Consider the following 17,329-nt stretch of genomic DNA (forward strand, 5'->3'; position numbering starts at 1 on the left):
TGAGTTCGAATCAAGCAGCGCGTCGAGCAAAGTTGGTGAAGACGAATGTTCTGAATGGACAACAGTAGTAGCAAAAACTGGAACAAAAAAAGGAAATGGTCTAACGTTGGAGTGGAGGATGCGCGTATGAATGATAATGAATCTCTTATTGTTGGGATGTGTTTGTTGAGTAAGGATGCATATGAGGGAAACCCGTTTGAGGTGTTGAAAATGGTGAAGTATGCACTGGGAAAAGTGGAGTCTCTCAGAGTGACCAGGAGTAGTCTTATTAGGATTAATTGTATTTCTGAAGAACAAAGGAAGATTGCAGTGAGCTTCAAAAGAATCCGAACAACAGAAGTTTTGTGTTTTGAACTTGGGAGTAGAGCACCCGCCAAAGGAGTCATCTCAGGGGTGACGACGGATGTTCAGGTTGAATACCTGAAGAAAATTCCTGGTGTAGTTAGTGCCCTGCGCCTGACCCATTGGGTGAATGGAGAAAAATAAGAAAGTCTGTCAGTTCTGTCGTTTTTTTGATAAAGAGCAAATACCTACGCATGTAAAGCTTGGTTATGTAAGATATTCTGTAAGAGCTTTCGTCCCCAAACCATTGCAGTTTAAGAATTGTAAAGGATTTAGCCAAGTTTCAAGTGTGTGTAGACGGACAGAATATATTGAAGAACGGTGCGTAGAAGGACGCCAGTATTGCAATTGTGGTGGGAATCATGATCCCGAGCTCCTGGAGTGCCCTGTCTGGGTGAAGGACATTGTGGTGGGAATCATGATCCTGAGCTCCTGGAGTGCCCTGTCAGGGTGAAGGACATTGTGGTGGGAATCATGATCCTGAGCTCCTGGAGTGTCCTGTCAGGGTGAAGGACATTGTGGTGGGAATCATGATCCTGAGCTCCTGGAGTGCCCTGTCAGGGTGAAGGACATTGTGGTGGGAATCATGATCCTTAGCTCCTGGAGTGTCCTGTCAGGGTGAAGGACATTGTGGTGGGAATCATGATCCTGAGCTCCTGGAGTGTCATGTCAGGGTGAAGGACATTGTGGTGGGAATCATGATCCTGAGCTCCTGGAGTGTCCTGTCAGGGTGAAGGACATTGAGGTGGGAATCATGATCATGAGCTCCTGGGGTGCCCTGTCAGGGTGAAGGACATTGTGGTGGGAATCATGATCCTGAGCTCCTGGAGTGCCCTGTCTGGGTGAAACCATTGAGGTGCCAAAAGTTAGAGCGATCAATTAAAAATTGATCTCCTATGCGGAGGCAATTAAAATAATTGAGAAAACAAGTGATGCTAGTGAAGATACTGTAGTGGAGGTTCCCTCCCAGGTTCGTTTATTTATTTATTGCTTTGGTAGTTTTTTTTTGTGTATTTTGTTCCATTTTTGGGAATCCTGTTTCCATCCCGCACAGTAGGTGGCAGGATGCACATAAAATTGTGCGATCGCCAATATACCATAGAAGAAGAAGTAGAAGCTGTAGTGTCTTGTCCGCGAACAGCAGGAGTGGGCGGGCTTTCAAGTTTTGAAGCTATTGGAAAGTAAAATACACACCACACTTCAAAATCGTAGGGCACTGGGTAGGCTTTTAGCACCCGATGTGGTTGTGTATTTGGAGTTTCTCATCGCCACTTCCAAGTTACCGTGGGAAAGTCACTAACTACAGTATCCTAACTGTAGGATATATCGTAGTAGGATTTATTTAACAACAGTTGAAACCTGTTGCCTCCCGCTGTTGGACAAAACGGCATTTTCATTCGCTCTACCTACAGTTTCAGTGGACTTGGAAGTTTAAATCCTTTCGTGAATTAAAATCGAAAGAAAACCCACCTGGCCGTCTGGTAACTGGTTCAACAAACTGCAGCAGAAGGGGAATGTGGATTGTTGACGATAGCCAATCCTTCCGTTGGCTGTTCTCCATTTGAAAAACCGGTATGTAGGCTAGATATTATGTAGCAATTGATCTGTTTTGAAGTTACGCGCGCGTTTCATGAATGAATATATACACATTTCACGCCATACATTCATTGAGTTAGTCATTTTCCTTCGTTTGTAAACCATTTTTCTATAATTACATTTGCCGTTTTCCTATCAAAAACACACGTCACCAAATTACATCACTACAAACACTGCACTGTAATTGAGTGTTTCTTAATGTTGCCAGTTATGTTCTAGTAACTGTTCTGTGATATTGAAAGATGTCATTCAATTGCCTGAAAGACAACTTGTCTGCATAGATTTTGTCGGAGTAGTAGGTCTACTGCTGTAGTCTACTTAGCTGATCTGTATGCATAGGTGTGTGTGTGTATTTTGTGTTACGCTCAAAGATCAACTGCTCACTCAGACTTTGATGTTAAGGGCAAAATTGTGGTGTAGATGGTGGGAGGGATGAACAATGGTGGGAGGGATGAACAGTAGACCGGGTCCAGTGGTACTCCCCCTAATTAAAAAAATAAAATAGTTTATAACGAATTTCCTACAATTCTACAGTTTAGAAAAAACATTAATTAACCTTTACTTAACTAACGACCTACCAGAAGGCAGAAGGCCTACTGTGAGGATAGGGGCTGGGATTAAAAATATAGGACAAACACACATCATGAGGAGAGACCTAAGACAACAACAGCATGGCAGCAACACATAAAAACACAACATGACCGCAACATGGTACAATCACAAAACATGGTACAAACATTGGGCACAGACAACCGCACAAAGGGCAAGAAGGTAGAGACAACAATGCACCACACGAAGCAGTCACAACTCATTAAGAGTGTGCATGACTGAGTCTTTGAATGAAGAGATGGGGATAAAACTGTACGGTTGTAGTTTTTTTTCCAGCTCGTTCCAGTCTCTAGCTGCAGCAAATTGAAAAGAGGAGTGACTCAGGGATGTGTGTGCTTTGGGGACCTTTTAACATAATGTTACTGGCAGAACGGGTGTTGTATGTGGATGATGTATTTACATTTACATTTAAGTCATTTAGCAGATGCTCTTATCCAGAGCGACTTACAAATTGGTGCATTCACCTTATGACATCCAGTGGAACAACCACTTTACAATAGTGCATCTAAATATTTTAAGGGGGGTGAGAAGGATTACTTTATCCTATCCTAGGTATTCCTTAAAGAGGTGGGGTTTCAGGTGTCTCCGGAAGGTGGTGATTGACTCCGCTGTCCTGGCGTCGTGAGGGAGTTTGTTCCACCATTGGGGAGCCAGAGCAGCGAACAGTTTTGACTGAGCTGAGCGGGAACTGTACTTCCTCAGTGGTAGGGAGGCGAGCAGGCCAGAGGTGGATGAACGCAGTGCCCTTATTTGGGTGTAGGGCCTGATCAGAGCCTGGAGGTACTGAGGTGCCGTTCCCCTCACAGCTCCGTAGGCAAGCACCATGGTCTTGTAGCGGATGCGAGCTTCAACTGGAAGCCAGTGGAGAGAGCGGAGGAGCGGGGTGACGTGAGAGAACTTGGGAAGGTTGAACACTAGACGGGCTGCGGCGTTCTGGATGAGTTGTAGGGGTTTAATGGCACAGGCAGGGAGCCCAGCCAACAGCGAGTTGCAGTAATCCAGACGGGAGATGACAAGTGCCTGGATTAGGACCTGCGCCGCATCCTGTGTGAGGCAGGGTCGTACTCTGCGGATGTTGTAGAGCATGAACCTACAGGAACGGGCCACCGCCTTGATGTTAGTTGAGAACGACAGTTTGTTGTCCAGGATCACGCCAAGGTTCTTAGCGCTCTGGGAGGAGGACACAATGGAGTTGTCAACCGTGATGGCGAGATCATGGAACGGGCAGTCCTTCCCCGGGAGGAAGAGCAGCTCCGTCTTGCCGAAGTTCAGCTTGAGGTGGTGATCCGTCATCCACACTGATATGTCTGCCAGACATGCAGAGATGCGATTCGCCACCTGGTCATCAGAAGGGGGAAAGGAGAAGATTAATTGTGTGTCGTCTGCATAGCAATGATAGGAGAGACCATGTGAGGTTATGACAGAGCCAAGTGACTTGTATTCTGTATTATGTATTCTGCAGTAGGTATCTCCGATAGGGGTAGTGAGACCTAAGGGTTTTTTATAAATAAGCATCAACCAGTGGCTCTTGTGACTGGTATACAGAGATGACCAGTTTACAGAGTAGTATAGAGTGCAGTGATGTGTCCTATAAGGAGCATTGGTGGCAAATCTGATGGTAGAGAACATCTAGCTGCCCGAAAGTACCCTTACATGCTGACCACACCACTCGTGTCGCGTGCGAAAATAGAAGTTACCTCGCCTGCCTCTCCCATCTCCTCATTGGTTTATAGAAGCAGATACCCACATGGGTATCTCCTCATTGGTTATACCCACGTGGGTGATTGAAATACGAACTGAGGTCGGTCGTCATCATGGTAATACTATTAGATGCCAATGGCCATATAAAGTCCAAAGAAGAAAAAGCCTGGAAGGAGGTGCGATGACTAGAAACAATTCAGTTGACAGTTTTATGTGTGGATTAATTGGCAGCGTAGAGGACCTTGTGCATTTCAGGTAAAATAACTCAACATTTATATCCCAGGACAAATTAGCTAGCAACAGCAAGCTAGCTAAATAGGACAAATTAGCTATAACTGCAAGCTAGCTAGCTAAATTGCCGTAAATGTTTAATGCTTTTTGACCTGTCCCCTGATTAATATAATTGGTTTTGAGTTTGTTTTGATATTTCAACCTGTGTGTCGTGATCGCGTTTGTTGTGGGGGGACAAAATCAATTTGCACTCGACCGGTTTGGGTACGATGTTACCTGCCGACCTATAAATTACATCTCCTTATGGGTAGGGTGGTCATCTGAATCATGGTTAGTTAGGCAGCTGTTGTAGAGGCAATCAAGTCTAGATTTAACCTTAGCCTGCAGCTTTGATATGTGCTGAGAGAAGGACAGTGTACCGTCTTAGCCATATTCCCAAGTACTTGTGAGGTCACTACCTCAAGCTCTAAACCCTCAGGTAGTAATCACACCGGTGGGGAGAGGGGCATTCTTCGTACCAAACCACATTGTTTTGGAGGTGTTCAGAACAAGGTTAAGGGCAGAGAAAGCTTGTTGGACACTAAGAAAGCTTTGTTGTAGAGCGTTTAACACAAAATCCGGGGAGGGGCAAGCTCTGAGTGTAAGACTATCATCTGCATATCTGCATATGAATGAGAGAACTTCCTAATGCTTAAGCTATGGTTGTTGTTGTAAATGGAGAAGTGTGGGGCCTACAGTGCCTTGCGAAAGTATTCGGCCCCCTTGAACTTTGCGACCTTTTGCCACATTTCAGGCTTCAAACATAAAGATATAAAACTGTATTTTTTTTGTGAAGAATCAACAACTGGGACACAATCATGAAGTAGAACGACATTTATTGGATATTAAACTTTTTTTTAACAAATCAAAAACTGAAAAATTGGGCGTGCAAAATTATTCAGCCCCTTTACTTTCAGTGCAGCAAACTCTCTCCAGAAGTTCAGTGAGGATCTCTGAATGATCCAATGTTGACCTAAATGACTAATGATGATAAATACAATCCACCTGTGTGTAATCAAGTCTCCGTATAAATGCACCTGCACTGTGATAGTCTCAGAGGTCCTTAAAAGTGCAGAGAGCATCATGTGTTTAGTAATTGTTTCAAAACATCTCCTGCCATGTCACTGATGCATCGTGAAACAGTGTTGTTTGATGAAGTCATTGTCTGTATAGTTTTTGGCCTTCTCCCCCAGCATTGTCCCAGCCTTATCTGCGGCAGCAGGAAGAATGAAGTCCTCCACAATAGAATGGGGCTTGCCTGTCCTAGCTACTTGGTAGCTCACGATATAAGATGTTTCTAACCCCTTCTTATTAATGGTATCTGTTGCTATACATGACTTTCGAGTAGTAAGACATCTTTATTCTGGCTCAAACTCCCATGACTTATTTTTCAAATGGTCATGTTTCACTTCTAAATGTCTTCGCAAGAGTGGAGGTTTCCCGTGAGAGTGTAATGGTTAATGTGATTGGATGTTAATTATTTGACTAGGCTACCTGTATTTGACATTGTGTTGTTTCTTCACTGGACACTAGATGTTTCACTGCCAAAAATACAATTAAACCAAGGCTACTCAGCCGAGAAAAAAAACCTCACCCAAATGTATAGCCACGTTTGAAAATATAAATGTACTGTTTGAAAATGTGAATTACAAAAAAAAAAATTGTTCTTCACATTTTTAATTGCATACCACTTCCCCAGTTTGGGAATACCCAGTCTACCGTATCAAAAGGTTTGGCTAAGTCAATAAAAATAGCAGCACAACATTGCTTATAATCAAGGGCAATCGTGACTTCATTTAGGACCTTTTAAGGTTGCAGTGACACATCCAGTTTGACATGACTTATGCCTTTTCTTGAGGGTTATATGGAGGGATATTTTGAAAACACAGTATAAGTGGAAGGATAAGTCACTAATCACTAATGGAGGTATTTCAAGGCAAATATTATGAAGACACATTTGAGTTGTATTATGATGCACACATGCATATTTATTTAAATTTAGAACAAGAACACACAAAAGATGAAGACTGAGTTATATTATAGTTAGAGTTACCTTATGCCCAGTCCCTATATATGTACCATGGATAAAGACTGACACTTGTGTAATGTTTTTAAAACTAATTTCATGCAATTCTAAACATTCTGCCATTTTGCTTTTGAAGTGTTAATATTCTAACATGCCCCTCCCCCCAATCCCCCTTGGCAATTTCGCCTGTGCTTAATGTTGTTACATATTTACATAGTCTGGAGATATGCGAGTCCTTGTGACTTCCTTCTTTGTTTAATTCCCATGCTAGTAAGACTAGATCAGGTAGCCTACTGTGAAGGTGTAGATCTTGTTCAGTGTTTTCTACACCCCAAACAGTCAATCTATCAGATACTCAATGCATTGAGTAAGTAATATTTCACAATATTGTCAAAGTATCTGCAACTGCAATCAACAAAATATTCCAACTGAACAACACATCATTAGTATGTGGCCAATTGGTCTTAACTTCTCACGCCACTATTCCATGTATTCTGCTTTTGTATCAATACAGTCAAGTGCCAACTCTTCTAAAACAGCTGCTAGACGAGAGCTCCATTGAATGTGAATGTCATTCATGCACCGCACTGTTGAATGGAGCCCATACACTGAATGAGCTCAACGTCATAAAAGCTAACTCTATTCTTGTTTCACCCACTGTATTGGCCTTGGCGGTGTGCCCAGAAAACTACCCTAAGTGTTTGGTTGACAGAGCATATACTTGAGTCTTGGACAGCCTGGGTTCTCCTCAAGCAAGGCAGAGACAAAATCTCTGCAAACAATGGCTGCGAACGAGCAAGCAGGGGAAGTGTTCTTAAACACACCTGTGAAATCAAAGTTAAAGAAGCAAGATAAAACAGAACAAGAATGTGCTGTAGGCCTAGTTGTTTCATACTGTAGTAGTAAGATGTAACATAAGGCAGCCATTTTGGCATAGGAGTGAATGTTTGAGTGCGGCATGAGCTTAGTTGGCAAAATATTATTTTGCAATCAAGGCATTATCTGTCCATATAGCAGCTCCATGCAAACTGTATGAAACAAGGTACAAGTAAGTGTAGTGTGTGTGTGAGAGTACTGTGCACAATATGTGTGCAGGAGTTAGGCTGGTTTTGTGCAGTAAATTTCTGTCAAGCATTTTACCTACATCTCCCCCACATAGGCCAGCACCCTAGAAATTTGAGTTCTAGCCGATGAGATCCAGCCCCTCGGCATTTGAGTGACGGCTAGTAAGAATCGCACACAGCCGAGCGAGAGGGGGAGCAATGACGTGCTGCACATATCTGCAAATTGTTCTCTTACTAAACTGCCTTTATCACACTGCTACTACAATTCTTATTTTTACTCTGACTGTTGGTAGTTTTGTAGCTACACTGTGGACATAATGGTGTTTGAGGCAGATTCATTTTTATCATGGATAAAGTAGACACATCTCTGACAGTACTAGCTATGTCACAACGGGCCTTCCGGTCATATCATACCCAACCATCGGCTGGAGTTAAGCAAGAAGGGGAGAAGAATGTTGATGGTTGTCTTGATATGCCACATTGTGATTGGGTAAAAAAAAGAAGAGAGTTTTTTCATATAATGACCTACTACATGCGCATACAAGGTCTTCTTGCCCCAGAGAGAACATTCTAGCTAAAACAGTGGAACATTTCCAAGCAGGGAGCGGCACTCGTTTTCTTTGACCTTGTTTCTCTGTTTTACCCATCCTTTTATTTTGACCATGTAAATGGATAGAAGACTCCAAACAAGGTGACATTGACTCCATTGTTTGGCAGTTAAGTGGTAAGTGTCATCATCACTCAGCTGAACGTGTGACTGTGGTCCTGGGTGGTGTTGGGTTGCGTATGCAGGTATCTGTCACTCAACAAAGGGGGGAATGAAGAGGAGAGAGGATGAGGTGGATGAGGGTGACTGGTGAGCCCTATGTTGGATAAAGCTTGGTTTGGCACACCTGAAGTGCTCCGCTAAGATAAGGGGAATTTGAATTTGTTTGATGTTGACAGCTCCCACTTTGCAATGGGGTTGACTTGTTCCTCAAGCCGTATTGCTATTGACACTGCTAACATTCCGATCCCTGACAGACAATGTTACATTTTTTTTGTTTTTTGTTAGGACACTATATGAAGTTAACACCTCCTTTGGTGCAACTGCCTGAGATTAAACCTGTTTAACCTCATCCACTCATATCCTTCATTCACATTGTATGACACATATGGTTGCAAAGTGTCGGAAAATTTCCATGGTAAATTAAGCCATGGAATTTGGGGAATTTTGCTTAAAAAAAGGTAGCTTATAAGTGGACCTTTTTTGTGGCATACACAAGGCAATTCTAGGTCTTGTGGCATATTTTGATTAAATTATCCCCAATTTAATGGAATTGCAACCCTCTGCATGCACAGTGAATACTTCCATCACATGTACAGCTAATTCTGAAGATCTTGCACTCTAATGAGATGCTATTGAGCCCACATTACTACACTGTCTGAGACAATGACTACATGCTTTCTGGTAAGTTTTGATTACAATATTGGGTGGGGTGAATATATTTTATATGACATGCATGATTTTTTTTTGTCAACTAGTAAATCGTAGTCTACAGCATAGTGTGTTTTAATCATTTACAACTTAGTAACAATTTCTGCTAGTTGGTGTTTGCTACCATGTGGGTTTTAGCTTGGTTGAGCCTGCTAAATGAGTGTTAATTCACCCGTTTCCATACTTCTTTAATTTTAAAACATTTATCTTACAAATGAGTTGTTTAATCTAACTGCTTAACTATTTATCTGTGTGTGGAATATAAAAATATCAAAAATAATAATAATAATTTAAAAAAATCTAATCTTTAACAGGGAAATGCCACTATCTGATGTCTGGAGACATTTTACTGAAGCTAATGTAGAAGGAAAAGCTGTGTAATTTGCAAATACTGTGCCAAATAACATGTGAAGAATGCAACAAAGATGCAGAATCATCTGGGCAAGTGCATAAAGTTCCCACAGAGCTCACAACAAGCAACCTCTGACTTCTATTCCAGGTGAAAATGATGAATCAGACACCTTACATGGAACCCAAACCGGCTGCGCGCGTGCACCATCGTGCATAAATGTATTTTGTCCCCCCACACCAAACGCGATCACGAAAAATATCAAAACAAACTCTGAACCAATTATATTCATTTGGGGACAGGTCGAAAAGCATTAAACATTTATGGCAATTTAGCTATCTGGCTTGCACTTGCTAGCTAATTTGTCCTATTTAGCTAGCTTGCGGTTGCTAGCTAATTTGTCCTGGGATATAAACATTGAGTTGTTATTTTACCTGAAATGCACAAGGACCCCACCAATTAATCTACACATAACGGTCAACCGAATTGTTTCTAGTCAACTCTTCTCCTTACAGGCTTTTTCTTCTCTTGACTTTATATTGTGATTGGCAACTTTCAAAAATTATGTGCATTACCGCCACTGACTTTGTTTGTCTTTCAGTCACTTATAACAAATGAGGAGATGGCATGTTGGTATCTGCTTCTATAAACCAATGAGGAGATGGGAGAGGCAGGACTTGCAGTGTGATCTGCGTCACAAATAGAACTGACTTCTATTTTAACGCTTGGCAATGCAGACGCTCGTTGGCGCGCACAATAAAATGATTTTGTGACGCGAGCAGTGTAGTCAGCCTGTTATCGCTAGCAACAGCTCATGGACTCAATTGAGGAATGTCGTCAGAGAAATGCTGTCGAATGTCTTGCTTGAGCTGTGTATGCAACAGGGTTAACCTCTGATGCTCACAGGCAATGTGCATTGGAAGAGATTTCAGAATGTTCTTCGCCCAGCATTCACCCAAACCAGACATCCTTGTTCTACTCATTTGCTGGATGTAGAGTTCAAGTGAAGGTCTAGCAAATCATAGCGAAAGCCGACTGTATTGCAATCATCTCTGATGGGTGGTCAAATGTTTGTGGGAAAGGAATAATTCACTACATCTCCACAACTCAACCAGTATTCTACAAGAGCATAGACACAAGGGACAATGGACACACCGGTCTAAATTGCAGATGAAGGCAGTCATCAATGACCTTGGAACACAGAAGGTATTTGCACTGGTGACAGACAATGCTGCAAACATGAAGGCTGCTTGGTCTAACGTGGAGGAGTCCTACCCTCACATCACACCCATTGGCTGTGCTGCTCATGCATTGAATCTGCTCCTCAAGGCCGACATGGCACTGAAAACAATGGATACACTTTACAAGAGGGCCAAGGAAATGGTTCGGTTTGTGAACGGTCATCAAGTTAAAGCTGCAATCTTCCTCACCAAGTAAAGTGAGAAGAATAAGAGCACCACATTGAAGCTGCCCAGCAACACCCGTTGGGGCGGTGTTGTCATCATGTTTGACAGTCTCCTGGAGGGGAAGGAGTCTATCCAAGAAATGGCCATATCACAGTCTGCCAATATGGACAGCCCCATCAAGAGGATCCACCTGGATGATGTATTTTGGGAGAGAGTGGTAAGCAGCCTGAAATTCCTGAAACCTATAGCAGTAGCCATTGCACGGATTGAGGGAGACAATGCCATCCTGTCTGATGTTCAGACTCTTGCAGAAGTAAGAGAAGAAATCCGTACGGCCCTGCCCACTTTACTGTTGCTCCACGGATTGGAAACTGCATGTCTGAAATGCATAAAAAAGTGGGACAACTTCTGCCTGAAGCCCATACATGCTGTAGCATACATGTTGGACCCCAAGTATGCTGGCAAGAGCATCCTGTCTGGTGCAGAGATCAACAACGCCTATGGTGTCATCACTACTGTGTCTCGCCACCTTGACCTGGATGAAGGCAAGGTTCTTGGCAGTCTGGCAAAGTACACTTCCAAGCAAGGGCTTTGGGATGGAGATGCAATATGGCAGTCATGCCAACTTATCTCATCAGCCACCTGGTGGAAGGGACTTTGTGGATCTGAGGCTCTTTCCCCTGTTGCCTCCATCATCCTCCTAAGCCCACTAACATCAGCCTCCTCCGAGTGCAACTGGTCCTTGTTTGGGAACACACACACACACCAAAGCACGCAACAGGCTGACCAATACAAGGGTTGAAAAATTGGTGGCCATCCAGGCAAGTTTGTGGCTTTTTGAGCCTGACAGCGAGCCATCCTCAACAAGGTTGGAAAGTGACAGTGAAGATGAGTCCTCAGAGTCTGATGTTCAAGAGGTGGACATTGAGGAGGTTCAGGGAGAAGACATGGAAGCCTGGGAGGAAGACAACCAAAGCTTTACTTCCTAGACTATCATTTTACAGATGTATGTTAAATGTTTTTGGGAGATGCGATGGATCCTTGGGGATCATTCAATATTCCCTTTCTTTTGGTGTTCAGCGGAATCATCCCATGTGAAGAGTCAACTCATTTTATTCATGTTCAATTTGTAACTAAATTGTTCTGTCTCCATATGATATTGTAAATATCCAATGCAAAAAAACATTACATGACATACATATAAAACATACATTTTATGGTATTAATATTAATTTGTGTATATTTCCAGTAATTCAAATACATTTCCACAAAATGTTCACCTCTGAATATTCCCCAAAATGTGCAACCCTAATGACACCTGACATAAACATTGGCTTTGGTCCATTGCCATCAGGCTCAAGGGCTATTAGTGTACCTACATTAATGCAGATGACGCAGTGATGTATTGCACTTAATGCAAGTATGACGTCAAGGATGAATAGCTAGTAACTAACTAACTAACTAACAAAAATATAAGTGCAGCATGCAACAATTTCAAAGATTTTACTGATTTAAAGTTAATGTAAGGAACAGTTAATTGGAATAAATTCATTAGGCCCTAATCTATGGATTCCACATAACTGGGCAAGGGCGCAGCCGTGAGTGTGCCTGGGAGGATGTCGGCCCTTCTACTTGTGACCTAGGCTCACCCACTGGGGAGCCAGGCCCAGTCAATCAGGCTTTATTACAGACCGATATACGACTCCGTATCATCAACTGTTTGGGTCACGATCCCACAGGTGAAGAAGCCGAATGTGACGGTCCTGGAGTGGTTACACTGGACGTATTGCCAAATACTCTAAAATGGCATTGGAGGTGGCTTGTGGTAGAGAAATGAACATTCAATTCTCTGGCAACAACTGGTTGACATTCCTGCAGTCAGCATTACAATTGCACACTCCCGCAACTTGAGATATCTGTGGCGTTGTGTTTTGACAACTGCACATTTTAGTGGCCTTTTGTCCCCAGCTCAAGGTGCACCTGTGTAATGATCATGCTGTTTAATCAGCTTCTTGATATGCCACACCTGTCAGGTGGATGGATTATATTGGCCAAGGCGAAATGTTCACTAACAGGGATGCAATCAAATTGGTGAACAACATTTGAGACATAAGATTTTGTGCATATGAAACAATTCTGGCATCTTTTATTTCAGCTCATGAAACATGGACCAACACTTTACATGTTTTGTTTATATTTTTGTTCAATGTATTCAGACCTGTTGATGTTTTTCAAATTTTGTTACAATACAGCCTTATTCTAAAATTGTCCCCCCCCCATCAATCTACACACAATACCCCACAATGACAAAGTAAAAACAGGTTTTTAGAAATGTTTGCAAATGTATTAAATAAAAACACTGACATTTTACGTAAGTATTCAGACCCTTTACTCAGTATTTGAAGCACCTTTGGCAGCGATTACAGTCTCGACTCTTCTTGGGTATGATGCTACTAGCTTGGCACACACATTTGGGGAGTTTCTCCCATTATTCTCTGCAGATCCTCTCAAGCTCTGTCAGGTTGAATGGGGAGCGTCGCTGCACAGCTTTTTTCAGGTCTCTAGAGATGTCCGATGGGGTTCAAGTCCAGGCTTTGGCTGGGCCACTCAAGGACATTGAGACTTGTCCCGAAGCCCCCACCTGCTATGTCTTGGCTATGTGCTTATGGTCGTCGTCATGTTGGAAGGCAAACCTTAGACTGGGGAGCGGAGGTCCTGAGCGCTCAGGAGAAAAAGTGATATTTCCTTTAAAAAAATATATTTTTTATAAATTAGCACATATTTTCTAAAGACCTGTTTTTGCTTTGTCATTGTGGGGTATTGTGTGTAGATTTAAGGGGAAAAAATTAATTGTATCCATTTTTAGAATGATGCTAAAATGTCAAAGTCAAGGGGTCTGAGAACTTTCCGAATGCACTGCATGTTATAAATGCATACTATATTGTACATGCAATACATTTAAAGTTGTGGATGGACCACAGGAAGATCAGAATATTTTTTTTATTCCGAACGACACTTGAACTTGACTGTACAGTCCAGGAACAGTCAAAACCAATAACCCTGGTTAAGCCTGCATTTCTTGATAGTTCAGAAACAAGTGCCCACTGGATATTCAGTAGTCAGTAGGCACCTTGAAAATGTTTGAGAAATCATATGCAACTGGTCAGTTAAAGATATTTTCTTGGATTGTGAGGGGCTTAAATGAGCCCAAAGCTTAATTTAAATGCCTTGATATATTACATAGGAATACATTGCATATTGTTCAACTGCAACTTTAAAAAAAATGGCCAAACTGCGACCTTTTTAAACAAATCCCCCGACCCATCCTTTTTCCTCAGCAGTCAAGGGGGGGAGGCATAATGGCCGTCTCGGCAGGCAGTTTCACTCTGTAAATATTTACAGTGAGTGGAGGGGATGTGACAATATGAGCAATAGGAACTCCCAGGGGAAGGGTGCTTGGGTTAGCCAGGAGGCTAATCTCCTCTAAGACATATTTGTAAATCTCGCTAGTAGTTTGTAAAGCGGCCACTCTCAAAAAGAAGATAAGCTAATTTGGCCTGTGATTTAATTCTATATGAAGTGTGTGAATTCAGTAATTGATGACACAGTGACATTGAACATATGTTGGCAATCAGTCCAACTATGATTTGAAGTGTATATCTGGACAGCATTTCTGATACAACAAGCGACACTAAGACTAATGTCTGACAGCATATGGAGTCATAGTAAAAGCCTTGTTTTGGTCTCTGGATTGTTCTCTGTTGAAGTACTGCAGTCCATACATGACACTTGAAAAACATTGTAGTCGAATGGACATTCAGAATGTCCACTTCATCTAATTGGCCTCTCATTCATACTTGGGTCATCATCCAGCCAACCGATGATCATCCAGCCAACTTTTCATAAGAGGGCACAAACTCTGACGTCGCTCTGGTGGTGATGCAAATGATAGACCCTTTTATTTCCATTCAGGAAATCTCACATTACAAGAGAAACTCCTGCATCAGCCTACGTATGTTTCCAGTTTCTACATAGCCTATTTGCTAAATATGAACTATCTGATTTAGTTGTGTTTCAACGGGAATTAACTGTTAATCCCACATCTGGTAATTCCTTCCTTTAGCATGTAGTTGAGCCGTGGTTGATTTTTGTAAAAGTCAACTGTTAGGCCTGGTCCCATAAAGGTTCAGTTTGTTCGACTGTATCTCTGGACCTTAACCCAACCACTGCAAAGTAGGCTATCAAGTACAAAGTAGGCTAGCTGATTTTGTTGTGTTGTCCAGAAGGGTTCAAATCATGATGTACTGTATCTCTGGGATTTGCTAACCCATCCCCCTCTGCCTGTACAGCAGACCCCCTAACGGCGACCCCTCGTTAGAATTCCAGCAGTCCAGATGGTGTCTGGTGGATGCCCCGAGACCCCATGAGTTGGATAGGCTGGATGAATCATTCCACCTCGCTGTGTCCCCCCCCCCTCACTATCCGCCTCCTTTCTTCCTTCCTTTGCTCTCTCTCCATCTCTGTCTGGATGTCTTTGTCCTCTACAGTAGGCCAGACTGAGGCTGATAAGTGACATTCGCCTATATCTAACCTGAGACGGCGTTTAATGTTGTCTCTTTTTTTTTGATATCCTAGAGTAACCACCTTTCCAATTTAGTCGGTCAGTTTTTCCAAAATGCAATGCAGTTTCCCCCAGGGGTGCTCTTGGGAAACACTACCAGGAGACTGCTTATATAAATGTTTTATCAACAACATCACTGTGAGCTAAAGAAGTGCATTGTATATCATTTACATTTTTATTTTTATAGATTGACAATTTTAAAACATACTGGAGAAAGGAGTCAGTTTGTCAATTTTAGTGTTGAAGGTAACCAAAGATGTACAGTGCCTTGCGAAAGTATTCGGCCCCCTTGAACTTTGCGACCTTTTGCCACATTTCAGGCTTCAAACATAAAGATATAAAACTATTTTTTTTGTGAAGAATCAACAACAAGTGGGACACAATCATGAAGTGGAACGACATTTATTGGATATTAACTTTTTTAACAAATCAAACTGAAATTGGGCGTGCAAAATTATTCAGCCCCCTTAAGTTAATACTTTGTAGTGCCACCTTTTGCTGCGATTACAGCTGTAAGTCGCTTGGGGTATGTCTCTCAGTTTTGCACATCGAGAGACTGAAATTTTTTCCCATTCCTCCTTGCAAAACAGCTCGAGCTCAGTGAGGTTGGATGGAGAGCATTTGTCAACAGCAGTTTTCAGTTCTTTCCACAGATTCTCAATTGGATTCAGGTCTGGACTTTGACTTGGCCATTCTAACACCTGCATATGTTTATTTTTGAACCATTCCATTGTAGATTTTGCTTTATGTTTTGGAACATTGTCTTGTTGGAAGACAAATCTCCGTCCCAGTCTCAGGTCTTTTGCAGACTCCATCAGGTTTTCTTCCAGAATGGTCCTGTATTTGGCTCCATCCATCTTCCCATCAATTTTAACCATCTTCCCTGTCCCTGCTGAAGAAAAGCAGGCCCAAACCATGATGCTGCCACCACCATGTTTGACAGTGGGGATGGTGTGTTCAGGGTGGTGCGCTGTGTTGCTTTTACGTCAAACATAACGTTTTGCATTGTTGCCAAAAAGTTCAATTTTGGTTTCATCTGACCAGAGCACCTTCCACCTGTTTGGTGTGTCTCCCAGGTGGCCTGTGGCAAACTTTAAACGACACTTTTTATGGATATCTTTAAGAAATGTCTTTCTTCTTGCCACTCTTCCATAAAGGCCAGATTTGTGCAATATACAACTGATTGTTGTCCTATGGATAGAGTCTCCCACCTCAGCTGTAGATCTCTGCAGTTCATCCAGAGTGATCATGGGCCTCTTGGCTGCATCTCTGATCAGTCTTCTCCTTGTATGAGCTGAAAGTTTAGAGGGACGGCCAGGTCTTGGTAGATTTGCAGTGGTCTGATACTCCTTCCATTTCAATATTATCGCTTGCACAGTGCTCCTTGGGATGTTTAAAGCTTGGGAAATCTTTTTGTATCCAAATCCGGCTTTAAACTTCTTCACAACAGTATCTCGGACCTGCCTGGTGTGTTCCTTGTTCTTCATGATGCTCTCTGCACTTTTAACGGACCTCTGAGACTATCACAGTGCAGGTGCATTTATACGGAGACTTGATTAAACACAGGTGGATTGTATTTATCATCATTAGTCATTTAGGTCAACATTGGATCATTCAAAGATCCTCACTGAACTTCTGGAGAGAGTTTGCTGCACTGAAAGTAAAGGGGCTGAATAATTTTGCACACCGAATTTTTCAGTTTTTGATTTGTTAAAAAAGTTTGAAATATCCAATAAATGTCGTTCCACTTCATGATTGTGTCCCACTTGTTGTTGATTCTTCACAAAAAAATACAGTTTTATATCTTTATGTTTGAAGCCTGAAATGTGGCAAAAGGTCGCATAGTTCAAGGGGGCCGAATACTTTCG

General features: G+C 42.3%; 1 protein-coding gene across 2 annotated transcripts in view; it reads left to right on the forward strand.

The window, feature by feature from the left end:
* Positions 1-1,475: 1,475 nt before the first annotated feature.
* Positions 1,476-17,329, forward strand: part of LOC124048461 (supervillin-like) — a 72,444-nt gene continuing 56,590 nt past the window's right edge. Inside the window, exon 1 of one of the 2 annotated variants that reach the window (XM_046369286.1) lies at positions 1,476-1,914. The gene's annotated coding sequence lies outside the window, so the exon portion shown is untranslated. The remainder of the gene's footprint in view (positions 1,915-17,329) is intronic. The other variant, XM_046369288.1, reaches the window with a different exon arrangement.

This window comes from Oncorhynchus gorbuscha, linkage group LG11 (assembly GCF_021184085.1).
Source record: "Oncorhynchus gorbuscha isolate QuinsamMale2020 ecotype Even-year linkage group LG11, OgorEven_v1.0, whole genome shotgun sequence".
NCBI lineage: Eukaryota > Metazoa > Chordata > Actinopteri > Salmoniformes > Salmonidae > Oncorhynchus > Oncorhynchus gorbuscha.